Genomic DNA, 23234 nt, shown 5'->3' on the forward strand with positions numbered 1-23234 from the left:
TCTGAGAAGTGGAATTCTTAGTCTTCCAGGTTTCCAGCATAGTAAGATGTGTTAGAAGATTGTATGGAAGCCTGAAGAAGACAGTCAATATTGTCCATCAAAGGTCAGCCCACACATCCTCTTCTTTTCATACTTAAACTTTCACAGGAAAGGAGAGGCCCAAAGTCTTATCACTCACCACACCCACTTCTCAACCCAAGGTTGACATCCTAAAATCCAGTGGTTCTCTAATCCTCGCCTGGAGGATTGGAGTCTGGCGGGCTCTTTAAACACAGAGCGCTGGGCCCCACCCACAATGTTTCTGATTCAGTAAGTCTAGGACACAACCTGAAATTTGGCATTTACAAGTTACTAGGTGATGTTCACGCTGCTTATGCAGGTTCATCTCTTTGAGACCCTCAACCAGGACTCAGCTGGTAAAGTTCTTTAACTATTTGGGGAGGATTCTCAGAACAAACTTGGACTTCATGTTTGAAGATGGCTCGCGTCTCCGAGCATGAGTCAGAGAATTATGGTATAAAAAAGTGTGTCTCCCCCATTACCTTTTTCTTCCACCGCTATGTGGATCCTATCTCTTCAGGAAATACATTTCTATCAAATTACTCCATACATTTGAGGTTTTACATTATCTAATATGGCTTAATTAGTACAAGATTTCTTATAACCAAAGATTGTAAATACATGGCACTGACTTAGCAGTTGGTCAGTGGATGGTGAAGCAACCGATGTCAGATGCTAGGAAAGATGGAGATCCACGCTATGCAGTCTCAAAGCATTCGGTTAAATAATAGCTATGACTGTGGTAATTTGGAAGGCAGATAAAGTGCCTGCAGAGTCTATAATTTCAAGGAAAAGGATTTGAAAGCTGAATGTGTATTGTGGCTACTGACTGTTTAGCAACGTATAAGATGAAAGAGATGAGCTCACACAAGAAATGGTTTTTATGCAAATAGAAATGAAATGGAAAAATTCCAGAAGTTTGGGGCTGCAAATGACTAGAAAAGTGGACTTCCACTCGACCCTAAACTATGAGAGAAAAGACTGAGAAAGGTTTTGATCAATGCGGTTTAATTAAGACTGATCTTTATGAAAAAAAATCAGTTTAGTGGCTTTCCCACCAAGTCCTGATGGACTTAAGATAGTAATCATTAAAAAATTGAAAGCAAGGCATGGAGGTTAGGAAGCAAAGAATTAAACCAGACTTGAGAATTAATTCTGGGAAAGAAATCTGGATATGACTAATGACTCATAAAAACTGCCGGGGAGAAAACATATCAGAAGTTTATCAAGATTTGGAAGGAATTAATTCTGTGGGTAAAGAACCATGAGTCTAGACTAAAACTGCATTTCCCTGTTCAAACTTTAAAACAACAATCTGGTGGACTTCTGGTTGCAATCACAATGGATTAACTTCAATTGGACTACACTTGCCGTTGAAAGCAAGTATGAAAACTGGGAAAATATATAAAATGAATGTTTGAAGTCGTTGAAGAGTTTGCAATACAGGTCAGACTTGAGAGCCAGTGATTCCTGAGAGAAGTGAAACACAAGGTGAGCTTCACGTTAGCCTGGCTTCTGCCCTGAGAGCATTTACAAAACATGTGGTGCCAAGAACCAGAGTTAAAGCAGAATGTGGTATTCTTCATCCACAAAGGATACAGCTGGTCAGAGCACAGAGGTGCCAAAATGGCTGAACTCAAGTGGAAAGAAAAATCTGCAAGAGGAGGGAACTGCAAAGAAGGGACATTGAAACCTTCATATAAGTTCCCTTTAAGTTGTTGGCTGACTCTTAAATGATGCATGCAAAGACCAAGACACCCAGCAACCCAGCAGAAAACAGCAACTGAGATTATGAATTGCTGAGTAGAGATTTTATTCAGCAGGTTTTTGGTTGGTCTGGATGTCAAAGATAGGAATTGAAGTCCTGCCAAGAAAGGGATCTTGGTAAGTTTTCCAGGCTTTCATTTGAGACCCCAGAAAGGAGATACTCTAAGACTCAGAACCACACCCTAGAAAAAAGCGCTGCATCCTAACAGTAAGAGCAAAACTGAAATAGACTAGTCCTAACATAACCTAGAACCAAGCATCCATAGGTTCAAGGTGACTTGCTGGCAGATCATGATCATTAACGATGAGGCCATTTCTATGCTAGGTCAATAGAAACCTCAGGAATCCTTCACATCCTTTCCCTCCAAGCTTCCTCCATTCTACGGGCTGGATGTTGGTGCTCAAACTTATAACTAAAGCCATGTATTGGAGATAATAGAGCTCAGGTCTCTGAATGTGAAGAAGAGCTCCCCACCCTTCCTGCTGAATGTGCTTTTAGTAATCTTGTATTGTGCTACTAAGACTTAAGGGTTTTATTCTCTATAAATCTTTATATTTATCACGTCACTAAAATGCTATAACATAGGTATTATTTTATTATCTCTGTTCTCTACCTCAAGAATCTTAGGCTCAAGAAAATTAAATGACCAACCTAAGGTCATTCAGTTCATAAATGACGAGGCTAAGATGAAGTTTTCTGTTTCTTCTTGAATCAGTTTTTGTGATTTGTGTCTTTCTAGAAATGTGTTCATTTTGCCTAGGTTTTCTAACCTGTTAGCATACAAATTAGCATACAAATGTTCTCAGTTTCCCCTTATAATTACTTTTTATTTCTGTAAAGTTAGTAGTAATATCTTCTCCTTCATTTCTGATTTTAGTAATTTGAGTCTTCTCTTTATCTTGTTTAATCTAGCTAAAGGTCTGTCAATTTTGTTGATCTTTTTAAAGAACTAACTTTTGGTTTTGTTGAAAACCAGACACTTAAAAAATATGTGAAAACTCTGGAAATCAGATTCTTCACCTTCCCAGAGTTTGTTGTTGTTGTTTGTTATAGTTGTTTTTTATTTGTTCAGTGACTTTTCTGAGCTACTTCTATAAAGTCTGTATTCTTCATGTGCTTCCATGGAGGAAGATTCTGCTTGGTTAGCTTAGTGCTCCCTAATGGTCAGACAGATTTCCTTAAATGCCTGGAACTACTATGTCTCTCAGTGTTTTTTGAGGGTCTGTGTGTATTGGGACATGACTTTAACACTAAGCCAGACAGTTGCCAACTCTCCCTTAGCCTTCACTTCTTGCTTATACAGAGTCTCAAGGTCAGCTTAAGGTGAATGCTTAGGGCCTTCTCAGGTCTTTCCCAGTTTAGCACAGCGCTGGGTATATATGTGGGTTTCTGGATTCCCATGAATATGTTGGAGCTTTTCAAAGTTTGACAGACATTCTCCAGCTTTTCTGTTTAAGCTTTTTGATTAATCGATTGTTGCCCCACCTGTTTGCATTGCCTAAGGCTGCAGCAAAGTTAATCAATTCCATCTCATTGTTTTTGACAAATGCTTCTAGGGAAAAGGATTTTTTGCTCTGGGAGTGATTCTGAATCAAATCAAATGAAGACAGCCTGGCAAGTGAGATCTTCTAGAGAACCACCAGATAGGTGAAATAATGACTATTCTCTTGGAATTAGACTTTGAAGGAGTTCCAACCTTATTCTGCCTCATCTGATGGCTGCCAGGCTGCTGGTTTTCACCATAATTGTGGGTTGTTTTTCAATGCTATAGCAGAGCTGGAGACAAGGGAATTGGATTAGAGCAAGTCAAAACATCACAAAGCTCACTGTTCCCTCCGAGATTTAGCTGTTTTTCTTGAATAAATCCTTCCCGGACTGCTGCAAGCCTTTGGCTAATGTCCAGAGTTCTGAAAAGTTGATTCTGACAATTTTGCCAGTTTTCTCATTGCTTTTGTGGAGAAAAAAATTTTCAAAAGCACGTATGCCTCCAATATTGATGATGTCATTCTAAGGCTATGATTTAGAGCTCAGGTTCTCTCACTTCTTGACAAATCCTCCTTCTATTATAATGCATCTATAACTTTATGTGCATTAGAGGCACCTGGAAGATTTGCTAAACTACAGATTGCTGGGCCCCACACTTGGAGTTCCCAATTCAGGCTTGAGCTTGAACCTACCTGAGAATTTGCTTTTTAAAAAAGTTTCCAGGTAATGCTGGTGCTATTGGTCTGGGGGACCACTCTTTAACAACCACTGCATTACACCATGTGGTATCTTCAACCTGTAGACAGAAAAGGGGTCACATACTAAAACTGACAAGCTCAGGGGAGACCAGCATGGCAGGCCCTACAAACTCGGAGACTGAAATTAACCACAAAGGATGTTATGAATATAAAAATTCTTAACTAAAAGCAGGTCATGGCCTGTAGTCACATCCTTGGCCTGCAGCTTCCTTGACAAAAGTCAATCTTTAACCTTAAGTGAGCTTGTGTATTGTCTTTTTTGCATCTAAGATAACATACCCTTGGAATCTCTGAGAAATCCCTGTTTCCAGACTCCTTCAGGGCACTACCCACCACACCAGAGCACAAGTCTACAGAACTCCTCATTATCTTGTTCCTGAATACCATCTCTATATGCTGTAAAATGTTAATTATTAATTATCCTGCACCCACCCATGTAAAAGAAGTATGAGTCTCTCCATTTTACTTTTTATCCAATCACAGAGATTTACTAGCTTTGCTTTCTCCCATTCCCTTAATCTACCACCAATGGATTTTCTGTAATCCTTCTTATGTCTTCCTCTTTGATTCTAATGTATAAAATAAGCTGCAAAACTGCCATTCCTGGAGCATTTTCTTAATCCATTCAGATTTCGTTTCCCAGCAATTGTCGTCAGTTTGGCTCAAATAAACTCAAATAAAAAGTTCTCCACAGGTTTGGACTTTTCTTACATCGACAAACCCAATGCCTTAGGGAGTGTGTCTCACCTCTAGAATCAACAATAATAATAATACATATAAATCAATAGCACATGTTATCTCTCTATACACACAATACAACAAATAAGTTAATATGTAGTTAGTACTTACTACATGCTAAGTATGATATACTTCACGTTTATTAGGTTATTTTAATCTGTACAATTGTTGTCGCAGGCTCACAGGGATGTCCAAGAGAGGACCCAACCTGGAGCAGCGGTGACTGGGTTCTTGTTTCCGCGCAAGAAAGAATTCAGTAGTGAGTCAGGCGCAGGAAAGCAAAAGTGATTTATTGGAAATGAAAGTACACACTTGAGAGGAAAACGCAGGCGAACTCAGAGAGTGAGTTGCAAGAGGAAGTCACTGATCAGGGGTTCTTAACCCTCCCAGGGCAAGGAACTGGTGACGTCCCATTGACATGATTCATTTATCTCTTCCCCCTGAGCAGGATCCTCGTTTCCTCCTTTTCTTCTTTATTTGGTTCCACTGGAACTGTGATGACATCAGATGTGTGATGGGAGTCATAGTAACCGCAATGTAAATGAGATTATAATGACAATATAATTAGCTAAAAGTCAGGTCCCAGTCATAGGGATCAGCCAAACTGATGGTTGTTGTTTTTCTCCAGCTGCAGGTATGGGATACAGTCACTTGTTACTTGTATAACCAGTGAGGCACCTCACCTTGTACCTTAGAGGGGGTTGTCAATTTCCTAGGCTACCTATCCTGATTCCTATGGGTACGCATTATTCTTTTCCCCATATTTAAATTGTCACCAGAGAGGTAAGTAGATTGCCCAGAGGTACACAACTCCAAATCCAGGAGCTGGTATAAAAATGTGGTCTGTTTGATTCTAGAATACATGCTTTAAGCCTCCACAGCAGTGTATCCTGAAGAGTAACAATGATCATTTCTGATGCCTCAGATGACTTTAGTTGGGACATGCATGCAGGATTAAAAACAATGACTCACATGGTGAAAAAGTGATTCCTATTTCGGTTCTATTTGTCTACTCTTTGATTACATGATAAAAATGCCATTTGTGTGATTGGTTTTTAATATGTGTCTATTGCTTGGTAAGCTCCCCTTTTATAGGGAGTGGGCTTTAGGTTCAGAGATTAGACAATAGTTTCTAGCCAGAATTTAAAAACACGGGGTTTTGTTCATTTTCTTACAGTTACTTTCAACTTAGGATAAGTGATGGAGGTTTTCCATTTTCAGTACTTTTATAAAGTTTCTCTCTTAAAGGAATTTAAAAAATAGCATTTATTTAAAGAAAACTATAAACAATACTGTGAGTAGTATACACAGATATGGTATAGAGCAATATGTGTAAAGCAGGGAAATATCAGTGGGAAATGGTTTCTTGGTAAGAAATGTACTACAGGGGTGGACTGGGACTTATATTTGGTTTCACAAGATGTCTAGCAAATTCTCATAACTTAAATTTCTATAGTAAATATTGGATAATTTATTTTCATCAACACTGAAAAAAAAAAGTTTGGTTTCACTGGCAGGAGATTTTGCAGTTTCCAGGGCCAGCACAAGGAGGGCTCTTAATTGTTGGGGGAGGGGCTGCGATAAATCTGTGCTGGGCACTGAGCGTGTGTGGAGGGAGTGAAGGGGGTTGAGACAAAGATGGGAGGACAGTGGGCCAATAATTAGAGAAGTCCACTTGTTTAGGATGAAAAGAGAGGATACGTGAGGGACGAAGAAACAATTTAGTATCACTGACATGATTAACTAAACTGTTACCCGGGTTTAAATTAAGCAAGATGTTTAGGGACTACAGCTGTTATTTTAGTTGCATGTGATGATGGGAGCGGTTACTTCCCAGCTTGACAACTGATCAGCCTCAAGATGAAAACTGGAAGGCTCTGGCTTGGCCATGGCTATAAAGAGGTACGCAAGCCTTTCTTATACCCTGCCCACGCCCCAGTAGAATCAGAAATGAGGGGGTGAAGGTATGACTGCAGGATGGGAGGGGAAAAGGCATTATACTGTGCGCAGAGTCAGGGTGGGAAGTCGTGCCCTTCCTTCATCTATTTTTTTCTCGTCCTGCTTACATCTGAACTGCAACGGATTGAACGTTATGCCAAGAGATCTTAACCTTGTTAGTTTTCCAGTGGAATTAAGATTGATTTTAATGCCTCTATTCTGCTTGTAGTAATTCCTGAAAAAGTCCAGCTGCGCCACTGTTTCCCTTAGTTGTGCACAACCCCTTCCCTTTGACCGAGACCCCACCCTCTCCTCCCAGCCCAAACCACAAAAGGCCGTGCAGTTCCAGCCCAGCCCCGTGCTCCGCCCCCCTCCCCGCCCACTCCCCAGCCGCCAAACGTCGCAGTGCTGCAGGGAAAGGGGGCGGGCCCAGACAGGGGGTAGGGTGGGAAAGAGTGTGGCTTCGTCCTTCCGCTCTTGCGCCAATCTGTGAAGTCTCCCTGACCCAGAAGGGAAGACCAGGGTGCAGAGACAGTCTTTTTTTTTTTCTTTTTCTGCCACGTCCCAACCATTGACGTTAGCCCACTCCTCAGGTTCCGATTGGATATGTGGATTTCTCCTGCCCTCATGCAGAAGCCCTTAAAGTCTATTGGTCGTTGTTGCCTTGGGGGCGGGGCTTGTGTGTCCTCCTCCCTCGCCTCCACCGCGGCGCAAGGGGCGGGATCCGCCGCCGCCTTCTCTGCTTCCGCCGCCGCTGTCGCTGCTGCCGCTGCGGCCACCTGCCGCTGCGCGTTCGGCGGGGGAGGAGTCGGAGGCGGAGAAGAAGGCGGTGGTGGCGGGTGGAGGATCGAGCGCTGTTCTCGCTCCGGAGCCGCTGCACAGCTCGGTGAGGGGATTTTTACAATTTGCCTTGTTCTGATGTCCGGTATGTGAGGGTCGGGGAGAGGAAATTGTTGCCTTCACCTCCTCGGTTTCTTAATTTCTCTCCTCGATAGGGAGCGGGGCCTGTCCCTGGCCTGCTGCGCCGGCCATGGTGGGTGGGGTTGATGGCTGTAAGAGGCCTTCTTCGCCTCCTGGGCCCTGTCTAGCCCGGACCCCGGGCCGCATTCCTGTCGGTGGCTGCCGCGCCCGTTGCCCCCGGCGGATGACATCGGTTGGTTTCGGGGGTGTCCATCGTCGCTTTTTCCTGCAGCTTCTTCTGCTGTCCTTGGTACCTTGGCCAAGGACCCCGCTGTTCTTCTCCCCACACTCGCGACTGTATGACTCTTCTCCCCACAACACTCCCACCCACCTTCTCTGCTCATTCCCAGTCACCCCGCATAGAGCCGATCCATCTTACGCCATAGGCCTGCAGCCCCCGTCTCCCAAAAAACCTTCAGTTGCCGTTGCTCTCAGGGCTGTGTTTGCGTTTTTCCTGATTGTCACCGAGGCTCGGGCACGCAGACACCCTGTACAAACCATAACAGTCGTTCTCCTGATATCAGCACCATTCCATCAATGGTACTTCCCACTAACGATGTCAGATCAGAGCACGCCTCTGGCAGATGTACCTTCATTTGTGGCCTCCCTACGATTACTGCTTTTAGTCATTTTGCGCACATTCAAAATGGTGAGTTTAAAGCCACTCAGACCAAGTTAAAAAAAAAGAGGACGAGGTACGGAAGAATAATCTAGGAGATTTCCCTCTCCAGGCATTAATTAATTAATTTTTTTTTTTACACATACCCATAGACACTGCTGGGAATCTGCTGGTTCTGTAGAGTTTACGATTTTCAAAAAGGCTTTATACATTATTTTTATCATGAACTATTTGGTCAGTTAAATTTCTTTAAAATGGTAGTCACCTCTGCTGAAGATTACAGATCATTTGAAGAGTATGTACATAAACATTAAGATATCACAAATAAACGTTTAAACTATTTTGTTCAATTTTTAATTATTACAGAACTCATGTCTTTTTTGTGTGCAGTAACTAATTTTTAAATACAGACATGCAAGCTTGATGTAAATTTCAACAATATAGAAAAAGGACTATTAGGTAAAATGTGAACATGTCTTTTCATCCCCCAGTCCCATTTCAGTATTGAGAGTTAACAGTTTACTGTGCATCTTAAACACATACATGTAAAGTTGTTTTGGGGGGGGTTACCAAACACATTGGTATATCACTTGCTTTTTTTTTTTTTTTACTTATATCTTGGGCATCTTTACATGTTATATATAAGTTTCCCTAATACTTTTTAAAAGGTTAAGTGATATTTCATTAGTTTGAATAGGCTATAATTTAACCATTTCCTTACTGAAAGACGTTTAAATGAATTCGTTTCTTTTTGCCATCACAAATAATGCTTTCTTTAAAACCAACATTTTTAATTTATTGATTGGTTTTTAGTTACAAACTCTAAGCCTTTCTAAATTTTAAAAATTCACACAGTATGGAAGAACAGGATTCTTTCCCACTTCTAGTCCTGCCTTCATCTTGAGAGTCAACTGTTCAGGAAACTTCCTCTGTATGTGATTGTTTCTGGAGCATGGGTTCCTAGAAATAGAATTGCTGGGTTAAAGGGTATGCATATTTTACATTTTGATAACCATTTCTTTCTCCTTATTACTCTTTTCAAAGTTATTCTTTACTGTGTTTTATTTTTTCCCCAGCTGAACTTTAGACTCAACTTGTAAATTAAATAGAAAATCCTTTGGCATTTTGAATAAGGTTATATTGAAATTTTAGATTAATTTGGAGTGAACTGAACTTTATGATATTGAGTCTCTCCCCTCAGAAATATATGTATGTATGGTATCTTTCTGTATTATTCACATCTTGCTTTATATTTTTAGGGAAAGTTCTAGTTATTTTTCCATGTGTATGAGATTCCTTCTTAATGTTTCTAGGTATCTTATCATTTGATTGCTCTAGTAGGTGGAAATTTTCAATAACATTTTCTCTTTTTTTCTAATAATAGGAAAGCTTTTGAATTTTTTTCCTGTTTATTATGTATCTGATCACTTTATCGAGTTGATGATTACCTGAAAATATTCAGTTTTGTGGCTTTTTTTTTAATTTTTATAATTTATATGTTTTCCTCATTGCTCTTTGGCTATTACATGTCCTATATAATGTTGACTAATAGCAATAATAGTTAAAAACTTGGTGTTGTTTGTGACTTTAAGGGGAATGCTTCTGATGTTTTAGCATCAATTATGATGTTTGCTGAAGCTTTCTGATAGAGAATATTAAGTTAAAATATTTTCTTCTATTCTTGGCTTTCTAAGATGATTTTATTTTTTATTTCTGATGACATTTTTAAAAAACCATAAACGGGTATTGAAGTTTTTTGATGTTTTGGTATCTTTTGAGTGGTTAGGTATGGGCTTCACCAATATTAATATTCTTTGGTTAATATTTCCCAAGAGAGCTCCTTTGTAAAGAATAAAATTTATTTACGTTAATTTACATACTATAAAATGTGTGTATTTAAAATGTACAGCTCTGTGTGTTTTCACAAATGTTTACACCCCTGTCACCACCACCACAATCAAGAGCAGAATATTTTCATTACTACAATCAAGATATAGAATATTTCTATCATCCCCAAAAGTTCCCTTCTCTTTTGTAGTAAGTCACACTTTCACCGTTATCCCCAGGAAACCATCTGTCTTCTTTTTCTCACTATAAATTGATTTCGTTTGTTCTAGAATTTCATATAAATGGAATTATGTAATATGTACTCTTTTGCATCTGACCTTTTCTCTCGACATGATGTCTTCGAGGATCATCCATGTTTTTGTGCTTAACTGGTTCACAACATTTTATTGCTGAATCTATGTGGTATTTACCACAATTTGTTGACCATTTTACCTATTTGTGGATATTTGGAATATTTCCAGTTTGGGGCTATTATTAATAAAACTGTTGTGTTCATAAGTTTTTATGTGAACATATGTTTTCATTTCTCTTGGGTAAATACCTTAACATTGAATTGTTGGGTTGCATGGTAAATGAATGTTTAAATATAAAAACCTGCCAAACTGTTTTACACTTTACAGTTCCAGTTCCTCTATGTCCTCATCAACACTTAGTGATTTCAGTTTTTTTAATTTTTTGCCCCTCTAGTGGGTATGTGATAGGATCACATTATAACTTTAACTTACACTTATCAGATGATAAGTGATACCGAGAATTTACTCTTGTGTTTATGGGTCATTTGTATGTCTTCCTTTGCATAGTATCTGTTCAAATATTTCACCATGTTTAAACATTGGTGTGTTTGTCTTACTGAGTTGTAAGAGTTCTTTACACATTTATTATACAAGTCCTTTGACCCACACAGACACATACACATTGCAGTCTGAAGCTTACATTTTCATTTTTCTAACTTTTTAAAATAGAGGCACTTTTAATTTTGATTAAATTCAGTTTGTCAGTCTTAAGTTTGCTCAGTGCAAAGTTGTGCAGAGTTCCTCTTACGTTTTCTTGTACCAGTTTTATAGTTTCAGCTTTTATGTCAAGATGTATCATCCATTTGAGTTAATTTTTTATGTGGTGTGAGATAAGGATAAGCTCAGTTTCCCAATTCTAGCACCATTTGTTGGAAACACTTCCCTCATTGTGTTAACTTAGTCAAAACTGAATTGACCATATATGTGAATCTGTTTCTGGGCTATCCTTTTTATCTTTGTACATGGCATTTTGCTGGTACCACATTCTCATGGTTATTGTTGCTTTCTAATAAGTCTTGAAATCAGGTAATGTGAGTCCTCCAACTTTATTCTTTTTTCGAAATCATTCTGGCTATTCTAGTTTCTTTGCTTTTCCATAAATGTTTTTAGAAGTGATTTGTTGATTTTTACAAAAAGTACTGAGGGTATATTTATTTAGATTGTATTGAATGTAATTCAATACAATGCAATTGATCAATTTGGGAAGAATTGACATCCTATTATTGAGTTTTCCAATCAGTGAACACAGGGTATCTCCATTTATTTAAATCTTTTTTAATTTCTTTCATCAGCATTTTGTAATTTCAGCATACAGATATTGCTCATGTTTTGTTAGATTTATATCAAAGTATTTTATCACTTCTGCTTTCATTGTAAATGATAGTTTTCTTTAAATGTAGTATGCAATTGTTCATTGATAGCATGTAGAAATACAATTTGTTTTCATATACCGTGAATCCAGCAATCTTGTTAAATTCACTTAATCTAGCAAATTTTTTTTTTTTTTGTAGAGTCTTTGGCATTTTCCTATGTAAATAACTATGTAATTTTCAATATACACTTGTAGAACAGTTTTATTTCTTTGTTTTCAATTTGTGTGTACAACCTCCTCCCTTTTCTCCCCCTTATTTCACTGCCTAGTACCCTCTTGCATGCTACTGAACAGGAGTGATGAGAGAGGATATCTTTGTCTTATTCCTAATCTTAAAAAGAAAGCTTTCTATATTGTTTCTATTCTGTTCCTAGATTGCTGAGAATATTTATCATGAGTTGACATTGAGTTCTTTCAAATTTTCTTGCTATATTTATTGAGATGAACATATGGTTTATCTTTGGTCTGTTAATAAGATGAATTACATTGATTTATTTTCAAATGTTGAATCAACCTTGCATTCTCTAGATATACTCCCTTGGGTGTGGTGTATTATCGTTTCCATACATTCGTGAATTAGATTTGTGTACTTTTTTTTGAGTACTTTTTTATTGGGTAATTTTTTGTATCTATGTTCATGAAGGATGCTTTTTCATATATATATGTATATATACATATATATGTATATATGTGTATATATACATATACACATATATACATATATAGTTTTTTAATCAGAGTAATGCTGGCCTCATAGGGTTGGAAATGTTTCTTTTTATGTTTTCTGAAAAACAAATCTAGATAGAATTAATGTTTGTTAGAGTTTGCAAGCTAACCCATCTGGGACTAGAATTTTCTTTGTTGAAAGGTTTGAAAGGATAAATTTAATCACTTTAATAGGTATAGGATGATTATGGTTATTTCTCCTTAAAAACTTTCAGTCTTTGATTATTTGAGTCACCTTTACTCAGTATGTGAGCTTTAGTAGTTTGTGTCTTTCAAGGAATTTGTCTATTTCATTTATTCATTGCCATAAAGTTGTTTATTTATTGTCCTTGTAATGTCTGTTGCATCTGTAGTGATGTCTTCTTTTTTTTTTTCCTTTCATTACTGATATTGTCAGTGTGTCCTCTTTTTTGCCTTTGTTTGTTTCCAGGTTTATCCAAATTTTTATTTTTCCAAAGATCCAGCCTTTTATTTTATTGCTTTTTAATACACATTTTCAATTTCATTGACTTCTGCTCTTTTTTTCCTTTCATTTTTTTTTTTTCTGTATGTCTTGGGTTTAAATCCACTCTATTCTGATTTCCTAAGGTGTAAAATGTTCCCACAGATTTTGTTATAATGATGTTTTGTATTATAAGTACTTATGTGACTTTTACTTTGACCCATGGGTTTTTTAGAAGTATGTTGTTTAATTTCCAGATATGTGGTGATTTTGCCTAACTTTTTCTGTAATTGATTTCTATGTTTAATATTGTTGTAGATGGATAACATACATTGTATAATTTCTTTTAAGCTCTTTGAAGATTTTTTTTTTTTGGCCCAGAATATGGTCAGACTTGGTAAATGTTCCATGTGCATTTCCAAATAATAGGTATTCTGCTTTTGGTTGGAGTATTGTGTAAGTTCTATATTCTATAGTAAATATTAATGTCTATATTTTATATTGAATAGTCTAATTGTCAGGTCAAGCTGATTGATGGTGCTTCTTAGGTTTTCTATTTTCTTACTGATCTTCTGTCTACTTATTTTGCTGATCACTGCAAGAAGAGTTGAAGTCTCCAAGTATAATTATAGATTTGTCTATTTCTCCTTTTTGTTCTAACAAGTTTTGCTTCATGTATTTTGAACTTCTATTGTTAGGTTCATATACAGTTAGGATTGTTGTCTTGGTAAATTGACTCCTTTATCATTGTATAATATTCCTCTTTATCTTGGGTAGTGTTTCTTCTCTACGGTCTACTTTATCTGATATGAATATCGCCACTACATGTTTCTTTTAATGAGTATTTGCACATTATGTTCTTTTACTTTGAATTTAGGCCTTAATATTTAAGGGAGTTTGCTGTAGACAACCTGCTTTTTAACTGGCAATCTAGCTTTTTAATTAGGTGATTTACATAATTTATTTTTAATGTAATTATTGATGCAATTGGATTTAAATCTACCAGTTGTTTTCTGTTTAACCCATCTGTTCTATATTCTCTACTTTTGAGTCTGTTTTATCCCTATTGACTTGCTACTTACACTTAGTTTGCCTCTTTAAAAAAGTTATACTGGTTTCTCTATGATTTACCTTACACATCTTTAATTTCAGCCTATATTCAAGCACTATAATACCACTATTTATATAGTGTCAGCCCTACAATAATATATTTTCACTTTCTCCTTACTATCTTTTGCACTATTGTTGTCATACATTTTGCTTTTACTTATGCACAAATTCATAATATCTTCCTATTATGTTTTTTTTTCAGACCTGCATTGCCCAGTATGTTATTCGCTGGCCAGTGTGACTATCTAACTTTGAATTTAGAGTAGTTAGTATTTAATTAGGTTGTAATTAATTTTCTCTCTTTTGCTAGCTATTTTTCAAGTACTTAGTAGCCACGTGTAGCTTTTAGCTTTAACATTGAACTGTGTAAGATATTTCTGTGCTATCACAAAGTTCTATCACACAGTGCTACTTCTCATAGTTCTCTTTTGAAGTGACTAAAAAATAAGAAAAAAATATTTTACATTTTCCTTTAATTATTTTCAGAGTTCTATACTTTGTAGAATCAAGTGTCTTTCTTGTATTTTTTCTGCCTGAAGAACTTCATTTCACATTTCTTGCAGTCCACATCTACTGGTAACAATATCTCTTGGATTGGCTTAAACGTACTGTGTTTTACCTTTTCTTTTGAAAGACATTTTGCTGGGTACAGAATTCTTGTTTCATGTTTTTCTTGTATCACTTTAAGGTTGCCTTTATATATTCTTTTGGCTTGCATAGGTTCTGACAAGAAGTTAGTTGTAATTCTTCATTCCTCTATCTGCATAAAAAATGTTTCCTTTATTGTTGGGTTTTATAGTTGGTTGAATAAGATTTGTCTTTGGTGTGTGTGTATGTTTTGTATTTATCCTGATTTTTGTGGTCCATTGAGTCTAGGTTTATGGTTTGATCTCTTAAATCATATTTGGATACTTCTCAGCATTTTTCTTCTAATAGTTCTTCTGTACCACTCACTTCCTTCTTTGTGGGATTCCAGTAGTTCATTTGATAGAGTCCCAGCATTCTTGGAGGCTCTGTTATGTTTCCATCCCCTGCATTTTAAAAAAATTACTTTTTATCTCATTTTGGGTAATTTCTCCTGACCTGTCGTGAAGCTCGTTTATACTTTCCCCAACTAGTCTTTTTCTGAGCCCATAAAATACATTCTTCATCTCTGTTAATGTGTTTTTTATTTCTTGCATTTTCATTCCTAAAATCCTTAGTTTGTTTCCTAATCCTACCCCAGGAGTAAAGGCCTTTTCTGTTACCCATCCCTCGCCCATCCCCAGTGATTGCTATCCTCGTCCCAGTAGTTTGAGTCTTTGTTCTCTAGGGGTTGGGGTTTAGGTAGGGTTTCCTTCCTTTCCTTCCTTGGCAGTTGCTCCCTTTTTTCCACCACTGAAAAATGGCCTCTTTAATCTCTCAGCCTGTTTCTAGCCTTTTCAGTACCCAGTACAGATCCAGGAATAAGGGCCTGTGAGTGACTGCCAAATTTCTTTGTTTCTACAATTCTCATAGATTCTGTACTCTCTGTCAAACCTACACTTTGTCTTTACCTGCGACATAATTACCCAAGGAAGGAAACTTAAACTCTCTTTAGAGGGAAGTGAGTTATCCAGAAACCCTAGAAAACAACATTCAACATACAGGAAGGATGTATTTTGTAATTTCTAGGGGAACTATTAAAAGAACGATACTGACAGGAATATCAAATAAGCTAGTTCTTGACATAAAACGGAATAGTGGAAAAAAAAAAAAAAAGATCAGTACCAAAGAAGTCAAAGAAGGAAGAATAGAGAAACAACAGATGAGGAAAATGAAAAGAATAGCAAAATGTTACTTAAACCCGTCTATAGTGGTAATTATTGTTAAATTTAAATGGATTAAACACTTAAGTGGAAATACAGATATTGTTAGGCTTTATAAATAAGCATGACCCAACTATATTCTGTGCAAAAAATTTCAGTGTAAAGGCTCAGATAGAATAAAGTAAAAAGGAGGAAGAAGTATTGTCTGTAAACACTCACCAAAAGAAAGCTGATGTGGCTATATTAACAATGTACAAAATAGACTTAAGGCAAGACCTTTTTAAGGAATGAGGACAAAAATATAAGTGGATCAGTTCATCAAGAAGACATAATAATCCCCAGTGTGTATTCACCTAATAATATATAAGGTGTGATCAAACAATATGGTAAATGTTTAAATGAAAAAGAATCTATTACAGTAAAGGACACATTGCCATTAATCTCCCTCAAAATACTCCCCCTCACTTCGAACACACTTATCCCATCGCTCTTGCCACTTTCTGAAGCAATTCTAGAAGTCCTCTTTCTTGAGTGTCTTTAATTGTGCTGTCATGGCTGCCTCCATGTCCTGAATCATTCTGACATTGGGGAAGAGCTAGAAGTCACACAGTGTCATATCCAGTGAATAAGGTGGATGAGGACACACCGTAATGTTTTTGTTTGACAGAAATTGCTGTACCAGAAGTGATGTGTGACACGGAGCGTTGTCATGATGGAGGTTGGTTTACGGCACACTTTCAAATACACCTTCTCTCGTAGCTCACACCCGACTGACTGCACCAAACAAGTTGAAACTTGTCACACACTGTTACTAAGGTTTGATGTGCCGCTTCCTGTATTGAAGATCCCTGCCTTTCCTTTGGATGGCACTCAGCAGCTGCGTTCGCCATGTTTTCTGATCACAACGGAAAGGCTTTCTGTCACACATCGCTTCTCCTACGGCAGTTTCTATCAAATAAACATTATGGTGTGTCCTCATCCACTTTATTCACTGGATCTGGCACCGTGCGACTTCTGACTCTTCCCCAAAGTCAAAAATGACCTTTACTTTCAGGTAAACATTTTGAATTGATTCAGGACACTGAGGCAGCCACGACAGCGCAATTAAAAGCATTCCAGGAATGCTTCAGAAAGTGGCAAGAATGATAAGATAAGTGTGTTCGGAGAGAGGGGGGCATATTTTGAGGGATATTAATGCCGATGTGTCTTTTATTGTAATACATTTTTTCATCTAAAGACCATATTTTTTTTATCACATCTCGTAGTGTCTGAATATAAAAGTTAATATAACTAACAGGAATTATAGATAAGCATTTGTAGCTAGAGATATTAAATATACATTTAAAGTAACTGATAGAACAATTATACAAAACTATCAGTAAGGGAATAGAAAATTTGACATGATTATTCAACTTGACATAATTGACATTTGTAGAATATTGTATTTAACAACTGAAGACTACACATTTTTTAAAATGCACATGGAACATTTGCCAAAATATTCTGGTCTTTAAAGTATCATCAGATTTCAAAGGATTGAAATTGTACAGTGCATTTTTTTTGACCACTGTGGAATTATTACAACTCAATAACAGAAAAATAACTAGAAAATCTCCAAATGTTAGAAATTAAACAAGACATTTCTAAGTTGTACATGAATCAAAAACAAAGTCATAATGGAAATTGGGAAACATTTTGATCTGAAATACAATAAAATACAATAGAACTTGTTTAATACAACTGAAGAAGTGCTTTGAGAGAACTTTATATTTTTATATGTATATGTGAATACAGGCGAAAGGTTAAAAGTCAGTAGTATAATCTCGCAACTAAAGGGAGAAAAATATCAAACCCAAATAAAATCGAAAGAAGGAAATAATAAATATAAAAGTAGAATCCAGTGACAGAAAAGTTTTACAGTCAGTTTGTTGAGAGGACTTTTTAAAAATAATAAATGTGTGATGAAGTGGTCAACAAAAAAATGGGAGAAAACACAAATTACCAATACCAGGAATGAAAAAGGAGGCACCACTACAGATTCTATAGATATTAAATTGTTAATAAAGAGCAATATGAACAACTTTATATTAATACATTTGATAACTTGAATAAAAGCTCTAAATCCTTGAAAAACACAATCAAAATTGACATGTGAAGAAATGAAAAATACAAGTTGTCCAATGTCTATTAAACAAATTGAATTTATCAAAAACTTTCCTATGAGAAAACCCTAGGCCTAGATGGCTACAACTGGTAAATCTTCCAAACATTTAAGTAAGGTCTGATGTCAGTTTTACATGGACTCTTCTGAGAGTTAACAAAAAGAAAGAAAAGGAGGGAGGGTGGGAGGGAGGAAACTCCCAGGGTATTTTATAATTTTAGCAAAATCCTGATAGTGAAACCTGATAAGACCGTTACAAAGGAAAGAAATTTTAGGCCAAGATTTCTCTTGAACATAGATAATGGAAATAATCCAGTGATATGTATAATAAAAAGGATAGTATGTCCCAGATTTGTTCCAGGAAAGCGAGGTTGGTTTTAATGTTTTTAAGTCAATCAGTGTAATCTACTTCTTTAACAGAACAATGTAGACTAACCATAGGATCATTTCTGTAGATAGAGAAGTTATTTGACAAAATTCAACATCTGTTTTGTTAAAAATTCTCATCAAACTAGGAGAAGGAAACATTAATTTTGTAAAAAGTATAAACAGAAAAACCCACAGCTAATACCATGCTCAGTGAGTGAAAGTTCTAGCCAAATACTGGACGAAACTAGAAGAATTCAGGATCCAGTCCAGGTACAGGTATAAAACAACCTCAAAGATAACAGCAGCAGAATCTGATATCCACAAAGGTGTATTGCTGAAATATCATTTTTATCTCTATTATCATCCCCCTTTCTATCAAAGATAAACATTAAGACCTAGTTGTGTGCAGATTAAGTCTAGTTTCAATAAATTTGGTCTAATTATTTACACATGCAGAAAGAAGAGTGATTGACCATATAGGCTCTTTTAAGTCTGCTTTGCTGGAACTTTTCATAAGGAATATCAAATTGGGCTTACAAAAGCTTCTCCAGGCTAGAAGCCAAGCTAAGGACTTGTTCAATTGTGCCCTGTTACAAGGAGAACAGATTGTTACTGAACTTATGTAAAGACATACATTGTCATAAAAGTAGATGTGTAATAGTAGTTTCTGAATTCTGGAGGGATCAGGTAGAGAGAAAAATATAATTTTTTAAACCTTTGTTGCAAAAGATACACTTTATCAAATTCCTCTAACTTATAGATGGCATAATAGGAGAAAGGGGATCCTTTAAATCTGCAAGCAAAACATTAAAGAACTAACAATGTTTTAAATGAAGTCATAAAAATTATAATCATCTTTATTGTTTATTCGCTGTTATATAATTGTTTTGCTTCATCTTGGGTTAGCAGCTTTATGAATCAATCAATTTTCCATTAAAGTTTTAAAATTATATATAACCTCAGTTCAATATTTTGATCTTAAAGTTACCAGAAATCTGCATTTTAGAGTACTTATCAGGGTCTTTTCCATGAATTTCTTTGAAGATGAAGGACTATTACAGGAACACTTTTACAAAAGCATCAGAGTAAAAACAGTAATTGTAAATGACAAAAGACTCGAAAATGACCATGGTTGGTCACACACACACACACACACACACACGCACACGCGAGCTCTCCGTGCAATTGACTTATCCATTCAACCAAAGTGACAGCATTTAAAAGGCAAATACAGAAAGTTACACAGTTATAAAAGAACTTTAGCTCTTTTAGTAGAGAAGACTCAGTTGTTTTTTTAAGTAATCAAATACTTGATCATGATAACGTGAAGCACAGGAAATATTTTCATAAGACACAGAATCTTTGTTTCCTATGCAGATTACATTAAAGGTTAAGAAAAAAAACCTTTGTTTATGATTTCTTACTAAGAGCAGGCCAATAATCTAAAAAACCCTGTTCTTTCAAGAAAGAGAAAACCAAATTCTAATTTTGCACCAGGATACTTTGGATATTAAAACTCTCTTTTCTTTAAATAAATTCATTCCAGTCTTAGCATGAATACACATGGAATTCTTTTTCAATATTCATTTTCTACAAACCTTCTGCAAGTTTCTGTATCCATTTAGCTGTTATCATATCTTTTTTTGTTTTTTTCCAAACTGTAACAGTCATTTTGCTTTAGGACAAAATTACTTTTTTCCTTTACAAAACAAAACTAACAAAAAACATGTCCTTCATATCTTTCCTTATCCCAAAAACCATATTTTCTTTACTTAGTTTTCATTTACAGTTATTTTCTTTCACCATTATTATTTCTGGTAGTTTTAATTACATATACTAATTAGAATTCTTAACTTTTGAGAGTCTTTAATTCCTACTGAAAATTAAGAAGTAAGCAATTATGTAGGCTAGCAAATTTATAAATACATTTTATAATTTCTAGGAGTATATTCTTCCTCATAGTATTTTCAGATTGGCACAAAACATGTTAATAGACCCAAATATCTTTTGTCTCTCTGTAAAAAATTAAAAAAAACAAAAGGTAAACTTATGTTTAGCGTTTGATGTTTATCTTATTTGGAAATTATTTAGATTTTAAATGAATATCCATTATTTAGTTTAACTCAGTATGAACTTATGTTTTTATTTAAATTGCTTGCTTTTAGTAATGTGCTTGAATTAGACATTAAACAACTAACCACTATCTTAAATTATTTTTCTCATTGATAGATTTTGAAGATATTCTTGCTTTTATTAAACCAACAAACTTGAACTATTGTCCTAGATCATGTGAACTTAAAAAACATTTAGGTAAATTTCTACATTTCTTAGACTATACGTACGTGATTATATAAATACTTAAATTTTTAAAGACAAAGAGAGCTTTTTACAAATTCATTTTGGCAATATCATTTGGAGGTAGAAAAATACCACATATCTATAACATATGGACACACACAAACATACAGAAAGACATAAACAGATCTTACAGCTTTTGTTTAAAAAAATTTAGCCATGTCTTGTATAAAACTCAAAAGAGTGGTTGGATACAAATTGTGTTTCTGGTAGATGGACTAAGTTAGTTACCTGCTCAGATGACCAGTTATTTTGCTAAAGATTTTTTGTTTGCATGCTGTCAGGTATCCTTTTCGAGCTGTTTTTAGAGTCATTTTGTCTTTCAGCAGCTTGTAATCAAAGAATGTATTTCATTGTTTCAGAGTAGTTTGGAATCCACTCTTTTAAGATTGCACCTTAAGGTGGATTTACCTAAGTTGTTTCCCAAAGTGGCCACAATTCCAAAAATTCACCTGTTTTTCCAAAAGGCACAAGAGCTTGGTGCATTGACCAGGTGTAACCCATTTTTGCCTTTAGATTTCCTAAGATGTCTGTACTATGAAGGACCCTGTTTTCCAATACCTGTTCCAAAACACAGGGAATCATGTTTTCTCTCCTTCTGAACACAATGGGGTGACTTACCAAGAAGCTTCAACAAACAAAATACAGGTATTCACAATAAAGTTGGAGACTTCAAAATGCAGAGAATGGAGCTTGGATCCAAGAAAGACAGTCTCGGACTCCACGGTTGGTGAGAAAGTAGTGAGCTCAGGGAGGTCTGTGGGTACCAGCACCTGTTTGCTCACTGGCCTTGGAGTCAGGGGGAATGGGGGGTTTTCTTGGGGCCCACTTCTGATGCCATGAACTGTCAAAGGTTCAAAAATAACAGAAGTAAAACCAGTGACTCACTGAAGTAGTAATTAGTGAAAGTTCCTTGTGTACACACCAAAACAAAATTAGTAAACCAGGAGCACTCAAAACAAAATACGGAATGAGGCTCAGGGCTATATTGTTAAAAGGCACTTTATGTAGTGAGAAAGCAGTGACTTTATTATTCACAGTTTCTGGTTGCTATACAGATGGTCCTTGACTTACAATTAGGTTATGTCGTGATAAACCCATCATGAGTTGAAAATGTAAGTCGAAAAAGCATTTAATACACCTAATCTATTGAACATCATAGCTTAGCCTAGCCTATCTTAAACACATTCAGAACACTTACATTAACCTACAGTTGGACGAAATCTTCTAATATAAAGACTACTTATTAATCAAATGTTGAATATCTCATGTAATTTATTGAACACAATATCCAAAAAACACAACACAGTACACTGGAGAGTATATAGGTGGTTTATCCTCATGATCTTGTGCCTGACTGGGAGCTGCACCTCACTGCTGCTACCCAGCACCACCAGAGTATCGTACCACATATTAGCCTGAGAAAAGTTCAAAATTTGAAGTATGGTTTCTACTGTATGCATATTGCTTTCACCCCATCATAAAGTCGATAAATTGTAAGTCAAACCGTTATAAGTCAGGGACCATTTGTATTAGAATTTTCTTAAATGATAGGGAATTGGTCAGTAGTTACCTCATATGAATCTTGGGAATCAGTTCAAGTTTCGCTTATGATTTTTAGAGACATAAGCAAGAAATGATCCGGGTCAATATAGCCTTGTAAAATAAGCTAACTTAAGCTTTGTTCATATGACTAGACTGGTTTTTGTCTGTTCAGGGAATTTTCAGGTCTGGTCTCTGTTTGGTTTTGACTTGAACACAACCAAAAAAGTATAAAATAAAATTGGAAAAGTATATTTAGAATAGCATCAAAGTATGTAAGATACCTAAGACTAAATCTAATGAAACTTGGGTAAAATCTTTACACTGAAAATTACAAAACAGTGTTAAGAAACATTTTAAAATACTTAAGGAAATGGAGAAACATTCCATCTTTATGCAGTAGGAAACTCAATATTGTTAAAATACCAGTTTTTCCCCAGTTGAGCTATAGGTTCAATAAAAATCCCAGAATTTTATTTTTTATTTTTGGTCAAATGGATTCCAGAATTTCTATCAAAATGTAAATGTCTCAAATGTCAAGACTTGGTAGGAAGTTACAGTAATTAAGACAGTTGGTATTAGAATAAGGTAGACAAAAAGACTGATGGAAGAATAGAGTACCTAGGAAATGTAGACCTTCACATGTGCATTCTTGGTTTATAACAAAACCTCTGCTGAAGTTACAAGAAAGCATCTATTTTTAATAAACTGTGTTAGGTAAACTGGATATCTATGTGAATAAAAAAGAAGCTTGACTTTTACCTGATACTCTATTCAAAAGTTCATTTGAGTTGGATAATAGATCTAGGTGTAAAAGCTAAAATTGTGAAACTTCTAGAAGAAAACCTAGGAGAGTATCTTCATCACCTTAGTGTAGGCAAAAATTTCTTAGAACATAAAATT

General features: G+C 36.0%; 1 protein-coding gene across 2 annotated transcripts in view; it reads left to right on the forward strand.

Moving 5' to 3' along the window:
- The first annotated feature begins 7494 nt into the window (after window positions 1-7494).
- PJA2 (praja ring finger ubiquitin ligase 2) overlaps window positions 7495-23234 on the forward strand; it is a 64223-nt gene continuing 48483 nt past the window's right edge. The window contains exon 1 of one of the 2 annotated variants that reach the window (XM_019727988.2): window positions 7495-7633. The gene's annotated coding sequence lies outside the window, so the exon portion shown is untranslated. Of the gene's footprint in view, window positions 7673-23234 lie in introns of both variants that reach the window. The other variant, XM_019727989.2, reaches the window with a different exon arrangement.

This window comes from Rhinolophus sinicus, linkage group LG03, assembly GCF_036562045.2.
Source record: "Rhinolophus sinicus isolate RSC01 linkage group LG03, ASM3656204v1, whole genome shotgun sequence".
Lineage (NCBI taxonomy): Eukaryota > Metazoa > Chordata > Mammalia > Chiroptera > Rhinolophidae > Rhinolophus > Rhinolophus sinicus.